Genomic DNA, 9,131 nt, shown 5'->3' on the forward strand with positions numbered 1-9,131 from the left:
TCTTCAGATTGGTAGAGGCAGTGGTGGCTCTCTTCTCTGCATTGTCAAGATCCTTTTCCAGCTTCTTGATGGAGAGGGATTGGGCTTCAGCAGTGGCGCAGAGGGCCATGGTGTGGTATAGACTCTGTATAACAGAGGAACAAATATGAACATAAATGGAAACATAAGCAAGCAAGAGTAACATAATTCTGAAGGAGCAATGCGAACCTCTATGGCCCGGACCGGGGTAGAGGGGAGTAGTTGTTCCAACCCCATTTGGCTGATGGCTTCCTCGTCTTTTGGGAGCCACATCTCTCGAGCCACCGTCAGTGCAGCTGAAGGGTCTGTAATCACGGAATCCCCTGAATGCAGGACTGACTTGTCAGCCCTGGTGAAGGAAGGAGTCCAAGGAGCCCCAGTCTCAGCCAGAACAAATGCCCTGACTTCATCTTCAGGTTCAGCCTCTCCAGACTTTTTCCCTTTACTTTTAGAAGGGACCTTGCCCTTGCCAGAGGATGGGGGGTTGAGGCGAGATTTCTTCATTGGTGGCTCCTCAGCCTCCACCTCACCCTCAGTAGATCTAATAATGACCAAGGGTTGGGCATCTTCGGCTTTCTTTTTTAAAGCCTCAGCCCTCCGTATCTCCTCCTCAGTCATGGGGAAACTGTCAAAGGATGGTAGAGACAGATCCATGAGGCCTGCAACAACAGCACTGGAGGAAATATCCTTGAGGTTTGAAGAAGTTAGCAGGTCCTCGATAGGCGAGGGGTCACTCCAGACTCGTTCCTCAAGAAAAGAAAGTCTGTTCCTTGCTGCGGAGGATGGGAATGTAGCTGAAAAAACACCAAGAAACTCATAAGTACGGCGAAACATTAAGACTTGGCAAGGAAAACAGCCAGAACACTTGGTATGAAGGGAGGTTAAATATTCTATACCTAATTTCCCGAACTTACGCAGGATGGGGAGCGTAATTGATTGGGGCATGAACCATTTTCCTTTAACTATAACCATCCTTTTTTTCCACTTCTTCTCGGATGAAGGAAGGTTCGTGCATATCCTCTGATGAAGGGGAGAGGTAAAAAAGAAGCGACCAGGCTCGGTCCCATGCTTAAATATATTGTAAGTAAGCAGAAAGTCGGAAAAGGTCAAATCCAGAGCCTCTAATTTCCGGCGCACCAACAGTGCCAAAAGGATGTGAAAGAAATTAGGATTTACCTGAAGGGGGGCAAGACCTAACTTGTTGAAAACTAAATGATAGAAGGGATGAAGAGGGAACTGGAGGGCGTTAAGATGCCCTACCGAAAGAAGCAATTCACTCTCTTCAATTCCCTCGCCGGAGGTAAAATCGGCACCCTCGGGATATTCTGCAATTTCTACTCCCTCAGGAATATCAAATTCTTCCATTACCGAAGCAATAGAGAGCTTGATGTGGCGAATAGAGATGATTGCTTTCCTCTCTTCATGAGTAATAACATTATCAGAGCCTGAGGTGGATGTCTCGGCTGGAAGGGGGGAAGTACCTAATTGATTCAACGAAAGACGATCTGTAGAAACCCTAGGAGGGGGAGCCCTAATGCGAACGGGGGAAGATGAAGGTGTGGATTCAGAATCCCCAATGTCTATACGTTCGGGAGTAGATGAAGTACTCATAATGAAAGATTGAAGAGAAAGATGCGAAAAAAAACTAACCTGACAAGGCGATGGAATGAAGAACGCAGGAGTGCAGCAAGGGCGAATGTAACTCTTGCAGAATCTTGTATGACGAAGTAATAATGAAAGACCTCGAACCGTTTCTGAAGCAAAGTAAAAAACCGGTTTCAATTCCCTCTTTAATAGGAGCCGTCACTCAATTAAAAATGAAATTTGGGGCAAAGTGTGGAGGGAAAAAAATTCCCTCCAATAAAAAGTGCACACGTCATCACTACACATATCTACACTCCAAGGACATATAAGGCCCATCATGCTTAAGCCCAAATTGAGGGTATTTTTAGCCCAAGACCATTGTTATTTGTCCTCCAGCCTCCATCAAGGCCGAATCAAGAGGTCATCGGCCCAACTTGTTAATATTTAACATCCGGTTCGTTACTCAAGCCCAGCCAGATCAAAGTATGTTCAGCCCAGTTATTCAAGAATGCACAAGTCCTATCAGTTGAAGGATTTACCGTAGAAGGAAAATTCTGAGATAGGAAGTTCTATACAAGGCAAGTTCTATGTATGGAAAATTAGACAACGGAAAGAACTCTATTAGTAAAGAATGTTTATATAGAAAGAATTGGAGGGCAAGCAACGCGAGTCCTACCATAATTTTACAATCTTTTGTATATAAATAGAGGCTTAGACCTCCAATAAAGGGATCAAGCAATTCTACGCTTCGAGATATATTGTTCTTGTTTATTTTTACTATTGATAGAGTGAGTTGTTTTATTTTTCTTAATCATTATTGGTTGAGCGAAATTTTGCACCTACAATCACCACCCCTACCACGACCACCTCCTCCCACCACTTCCACCACAAACATTAGAACCATTATCACCTTTCATCTTTCTTCTCCACCTCATCCCACAGTCGCCACCTTCTCTTTTATCTTTCCTGAATTGTAACTCCATGTACGTATATATAAGGGCGGAGCCAATTAAGGCCGGGGGCACTTACCCCTCTTAACCCCGCCCATGTCCCCTATATAAAGATACTAATTTTTGTTATTTACCATCACCACCCCTACCACGACCACCTCCTCCCACCACTTCCACCACAAACACTAGAACCATTATCACCTTTCATCTTTCTTCTCCACCTCATCCCACAGTCGCCACCTTCTCTTTTATCTTTCCTGAATTGTGACTCCATGTACGTATATATAAGGGCGGAGCCAATTAAGGCCGGGGGCACTTACCCCTCTTAACCCCGCCCATGTCCCCTATATAAAGATACTAATTTTTGTTATTTACATATATATCTAAGATAAATTTTAACTAATGCCCCCCTAAAATTTCCAATTACTAAAATTATCTCATAATTTTTTCTTTCATTTTACTTTTACTTTCCAACTTCCTTTGAATCTAAAAAAGAAAAGAAAAGAAAATCTCTTTTTCAATCAAACTCTAAATATTTTCCCCTTACAAAGCTCTCTAATTTTTCTTGTTCTTTTTTTTTTCCCACTTCTTAAAATTCTTCTAATTCTTTTTATTTTGCTATTCTTATTTAAATCAATGTGTGTAATTTCTTGCATAGCTTCAAAATGAGAATACAAGTTGATGATAGTTACAATTGTATTCCATGGAAATATTACTGATCAACATTTTGGTTCTTATATTTGTCGAAGTATTTCTTTTTTTTTATTTTTTTTTATACTTCTTTTGGTGTATTATTTTGGGATGAATTTTTTTTTTTTTTTTTTTTTTTAGCTCTTGAATTGAATTCTTGGCTCCGCCCCTGCGTATATATATGTCTATCAAGAGTATTCAATAGCTCCCGATCATGAGCTTTATTCGTGACTCTTAAGCCAGCCGTTCAATTTCATCCGACCAACATAAAAGTAAATTGCTATTTTTGAAAGATCTCGATTTTAAACCCTATAAAACCACCATTAATTTTATGTCAAACTTTTTGACCCCAAGCCAATTCTAACCGAGCAGCACTACACAGAATTAAATTTCATATGTGTACCTCGAAACTGATGTGGCCATAGCTAAAAAAAAATAAAAATACTCTTTACTTTGATACATATTATATTTTCTCCTAAAGACGTGGGAATATGTGATTACAGTTGATGGATTGTCCTTCCATATATACATGTGTATATATATATATATGTGTGTGTGTGTGTGTGCAGTTTTTTAGTATAAGTCATATAATGTTTTTATTGGGTCTTTCTTTAATTACACACGTTTTCTCTCTCTAAAATCCTACAATTATAAAAAGCGATTATGTATTTATCTAATATTATTGACACATGTAGATGGCTTCCAAACTAGGTTCTTATTCACGAGAAAGAGGCCACCCCAAAAGCGTAGGTCAAAGAAATTATGGAAAAATGTTGTAAATTTTTTAAATTTTAAAAGAAAAAATGTTTAAAACGTAGATTTAAATAGAAATTGAAATCATGTTATTGAATTATGTTGGGATTTGGATGAAGATTTAAGAGAAATGATGTTCCCAACGAAGCAGAAATTCAATTTTATGTAATAAATTATGTTCCAGTACACAAGCTGCCATATCATTGGCCACCTAATTACTTTTCAGCATTTAGCAACCTTCAAGAATTTGAGCCACAAATCCAACTGTTTTGGTTGTTTAAAACCAAAAATCTTAAAAAAGGGCAATTTTCCTTTGGGACCTTTGGATGAACAACTGGCTTAAGAGTCGCGGATAAAGCTCCTTGCACGACGGGCAACTGAATACTCCTGTATATATGTAAATATATATATATATATATATATATATATATATTTATTTATTTATAGATATAAATTCACTCCACCAATATCTTGTTATGATCCTAGTATATGTATGTATATATACTTGTAAAAGGGTGCATGCCTGCATTGCACCTAATTAATTTGTTTTTGTGAAATTACATAATATTAAAAGAAATAAAAATATATAGATAGTAAAAATGGCACGAGTTATATAACATGTGAATGTAATTTCTCTAGACGAGGAAGATAGCAATGGAACAATGCCATACAAGGAATTTGACTTCTATCTCGTGTCAATCTTTTTAGCATTTGCTTTTATGAAAGAATATTATATTATTGCAAACTTTACTGTGTATTTATTTGTATACCTCATAAAGTCATATCTAAAATTAGTAAAATATTAAGAATAAATTCTGGTTCACTGAATTTATTTCTAATGGAAATATTGATTTAATATGATTTTCATATTTTGCAGTGAATAGAAATCTATAAACCAAAAATAAAAAATTAGTGAATATAACGATTTAAAAAAATACATTTTGTCATACTGAAAAGTGATGCAAGTGGTGTTAGAAAGCTATTTATTTGTTGACAAATTTAGTACTAAAAACATGAATTATGGGGTTGTATTTTTATTTCTTCGAGTCTTAGAAAATTTCATAATAAAAACTGATATTAAATTTATTCATATGTTATGGCCAACTTTATTTTTTTATTTTTTTTATTTTTTATTTTTTGTTAATTTTTTAATTTTTTATGTCTTTAGATAGAGAACTTCTAAAAAAATATAAAACAAGTAAATGATTATGCTGGGAACCTACTTATATTTTTCCATCGTGGGCTTTATACCAAATGAATTGTTAGTTATTAGTGAATCGTATGTAAATATGGAGTCCATTTCTTACTACCTATTCCTAGCAGAAGTCATCACCAAGAAATTCACAAGACATTTTTGATTAATTCCTTCATTTTTGATTCAGCAGAAGAATTGCCATCTAACAAGCTTGACGCAGTTGGTAAGTTCAATTTTATTTTTATTTTCCCTTTACATGATATTATATACAATGAGTTTTAGTGATTTTAAATATTTGTCTGTCTTCAATTTGTAGCAGAAGTTAGAAGAACGTTACGTGATGTACAACCATCGCATTACATGTTCAAGATAGAGTCTCTCTCTGTGCTTCTACAAAACAGAAAATGGAAATATTGAATCGGATGTTTTTGAAACTGGTGGCTATAAATGGAGTGTTTATGGAAAAAAAAAAAAAATTCCTTGCATACTCTTTATTTGTCCATGTCTCTGCAACAAAGCTAAATTAATCATCTTTATTTTTCTTTGTGTTTTCAGGAAATTATCTTTCTATCCAAATGGGAATAATAAAAAAAATGGGAAACAACACATTTCACTATACCTGGCAATATTAGATGCAAATAATCTTCCTTCTGGTTGGGAAGTCAATGTGAACTTTAAACTATTCGTCTTTGATCACATACGTGACAAGTATTTAGTTTCTCTATTATACGTTATTTTTTTTGAAATCTGCTATAGCAACATAATATTTAAATAGATAGATATGTACATGTATAGATGCTGAACCAGTAAGGCGCTTCCACATTATGAAGACTGAATGGGGTTTTGAGAAATTGCTCTCTCTCGAAGAGTTCCAAAATCCTTCAAATGGGTACCTCCTAGATGATACCTGTGTATTTGGAGCAGAGGTTTTCGTTATCAAATTTGCAGACAAAGGTGAGCGTCTGTCCATAAGTTCATTAAGTGACAGTACTTACACTTGGAAGGTTGGTCATTTTTCAGCATTAAGTAACGAACTTTACTCTGGGGAGTTTAACATTGGAGGATGGAATTGGTACTATTAATGTTTTCTTATTTATTTTTATTTTAGTTTTTATGATGTCAAATTGTTTTATTTTTTATGATGTCAAATTGAAAAAGGCTAGTTAGATCTTGAAGGTGAGCTATTATTTGTGTCTTTTTACAATGAATTCAGGAAGCTTTTGCTCTATCCCAAAGGACAGAGAGAGGATGAAGGCAAAAGCCTATCTCTATCATGTAGTAGCTGATTCTGAAAAACTCTCTGTTAACTCCGCCAAACTGCATCCAAAATACAAGCTGAGGATAAGGGACCAAGTCAATGGTAAGCACGATGAATTGGAAGGTAAGAACTGTTTTTGTTACTCTGGGCTGCTTATTGCTGAAGCTTTTTCTCTTGTCGAGGCATTCAATATTCTCTTTTATTTTATTTTATTTTGTTAATTTTCCTTCAAAATTAATCTTTGCAGCTAGTGGTCAGGTTTTCTGCACGAGTTCGATTTGGGGATACCAAAGCTTAAAGTTTCTAAGTGCAGGGCCGGCCTTGACCCAAGGCAACCAAGGCGGTCACCTAGGGTCTCAAAATTTAAGGGTCCTCCAAATTTATAGGCTCATGTATGATGGGCTACAAAAAAAAAAAAAAAAAAAAAAAATTAAAATTGTAACCAAAAGCAGCAAATCATTTATGGGGCTTAAGCCCATGAATGTTGGGCCACCAAAAAAAAAAAATTTATAACCAAATGCAGCATATCAGGCCTCAAGAATGATGGGCCACACAAAAAAAAAAAAAAAAAAATTGTAACAAAATGCAGCAAAAAGGGGCTTAAAAAAAAAAATTAGCGTTCGAACAATTGAACCTCGCCTCCAAATCCAAATTCTCGTTCTCAACAGACTAATCTCAAGCTTTTACTCCCTCTCTCTGCTCTGCAAAACTGCAACAATCAGAAGCTTTTTTTTCCTGAAAAATCAGAAGTTCAAAACTCAGTTCCTTTGACTCTCGCTCTCTGTTCGACTGTCCTCTCTATCTAGACAGACTAGACTCTCTGTTCCAGACTTCCAGTTTGGGTTCGTAACTCACAAGTTGCAATAGTCGCATTTGCATCTGCATCATCATCATCTTATTCTTCTGCGTGAACTCACTGAACACTATAAGTTTTTTACTTCTAACGCTAATTCAAGTCTTCAAGACTTCAAGTAGTTATTTTGATGAACTTAAATCTTAAACAAAAAAATTATTTTGACGAACTTAAATCTACATCGATTGTTCTTATGGAATTATTGTTTGACAAATGAATTTGTTGTAATACATGAGTTCCAAATTCCAATCCAGCAATCCTTCACTTGAAATGTATTTTTGTTTTTCTATAAATCATATTATTACATATTGAGCCATTGAGATCGAGGTAATCTATATTTTCTTTCCGCAAAGCATTTTTTATTTTATTTTTTATTTTTTATAGCTTTAGTGTTATGTTAATTGTGTTTCCTGTGTTATTTAGATTTCTAAGTTTGCAAGATTTTTGACAATTATGTCTACAAGAAAATTTAAATCTGGGTATGGAAAATAAATAAAAAATAAAAAATAAAGAAGAAGAAGAAGAAGAAGAAGAAGAAGAAGAAGAAGAATTGTTTCAATCTCAAAATGGCGCTATTCATAAGTTTGTTTTAGGAATGATGCACAAACTGAGAGTTTAGTTGAAGATTTGGTGAATGAAGAATATAGGAATGAAAAAAACTCTTAATGAACATGGAGATTTAATGAATGAAGATAAAAAAGAGAATCAAAATAAAGAAAATGTGAATGACCTTGAAGATTTGGTTTGAAGAATATATGAATGAGAATGATAATCTTCCTTTGAACATTAATGATCCAAGAAATTGGAAAGATATTGATAAAAAAATGATAGATTTATTAGTTGAAAGAGATTCTCCAAGAGATGCTAAACTTGAAAATTTTATTAAAAATTCAAAAAATAGACATTTCTATTCTACATATTACATTCGACACTTGTCCAATGGTGAAAAACATGATAGGAGATGGCTAATCTATTCGAGTTCTTTGGACAGAGTCTATTGTTTTTGTTGTAAGTTGTTTAAATGTGATTAACAAAAAACTCATTTGGCAAATGAAGGAGTCAATGACTGAAAAAATCTTTGGGACAAACTTTAAAGTCATAAGACTAGTCGTGAACACATTGTTAACATGGGGAATTGGATTGAATTAGAAATCAGATTACAAAAAATGCAACAATCGATAAAAGTGTGGAAGAAAAAATCAACAAAGATAGAGAACATTGGGGGCAAGTATTATTGAGAATAATTTTTGTTGTGAAAACTCTTGCTAAAAATAGTTTGGCATTCCACGGGGACAATGAGAAGCTTTGTGAAGAAAATAATGGAAACTTTTTAAGTATAATTGAAATGATTGTTGAGTTTGATCCAGTATAAAAAAATTAATGAAAATTTCGCACTTTTATAAATAAAAAAAATTTGTGCGTGTGAAACTTATGTATAGAGGGTCTCACATTTAAAGTTCGCCTAGGGCCTCTCAAGATTTTTTCAATCTCAGGGCCAGCCCTGTCTAAGTGACCTCTACGACAAATCAAAGGGATTCATAGTGAATGATACTGTAATTATTGAAGTAGAAGTTACAATGTTGTCTGTGACTAAGAACTTAACATAAAAAGAGTTTCATAATGTCTTCAATGAAAAAGAAACAAGATAAATGGAGGTGGGTGAAGGAACTCCTTAAGTGTCAAGTTTTTGTGTACTGATCGTTACAACTAGTGTTGCAGTAGATTTTATTTCATTATAGTAATCTCTTTGTTGAAGATGTAACATCATGTTTGATTTGTGTATTGTTAGTACAATGTGTGGAATTCCAAACATGATGAATAGTGAATACT

At 34.9% G+C, this 9,131-nt stretch overlaps 1 pseudogene; it reads left to right on the forward strand.

Annotated features, from left to right (window-relative positions):
- Positions 1-262: 262 nt before the first annotated feature.
- Positions 263-8,908, forward strand: LOC132296520 (uncharacterized; annotated as a pseudogene).
- Positions 8,909-9,131: the final 223 nt, after the last annotated feature.

The sequence above is a fragment of the Cornus florida genome, unplaced genomic scaffold (assembly GCF_030987335.1).
Source record: "Cornus florida cultivar Cherokee Brave unplaced genomic scaffold, ASM3098733v1 CherokeeBrave_3.0.0_Hap2_Chr02, whole genome shotgun sequence".
NCBI lineage: Eukaryota > Viridiplantae > Streptophyta > Magnoliopsida > Cornales > Cornaceae > Cornus > Cornus florida.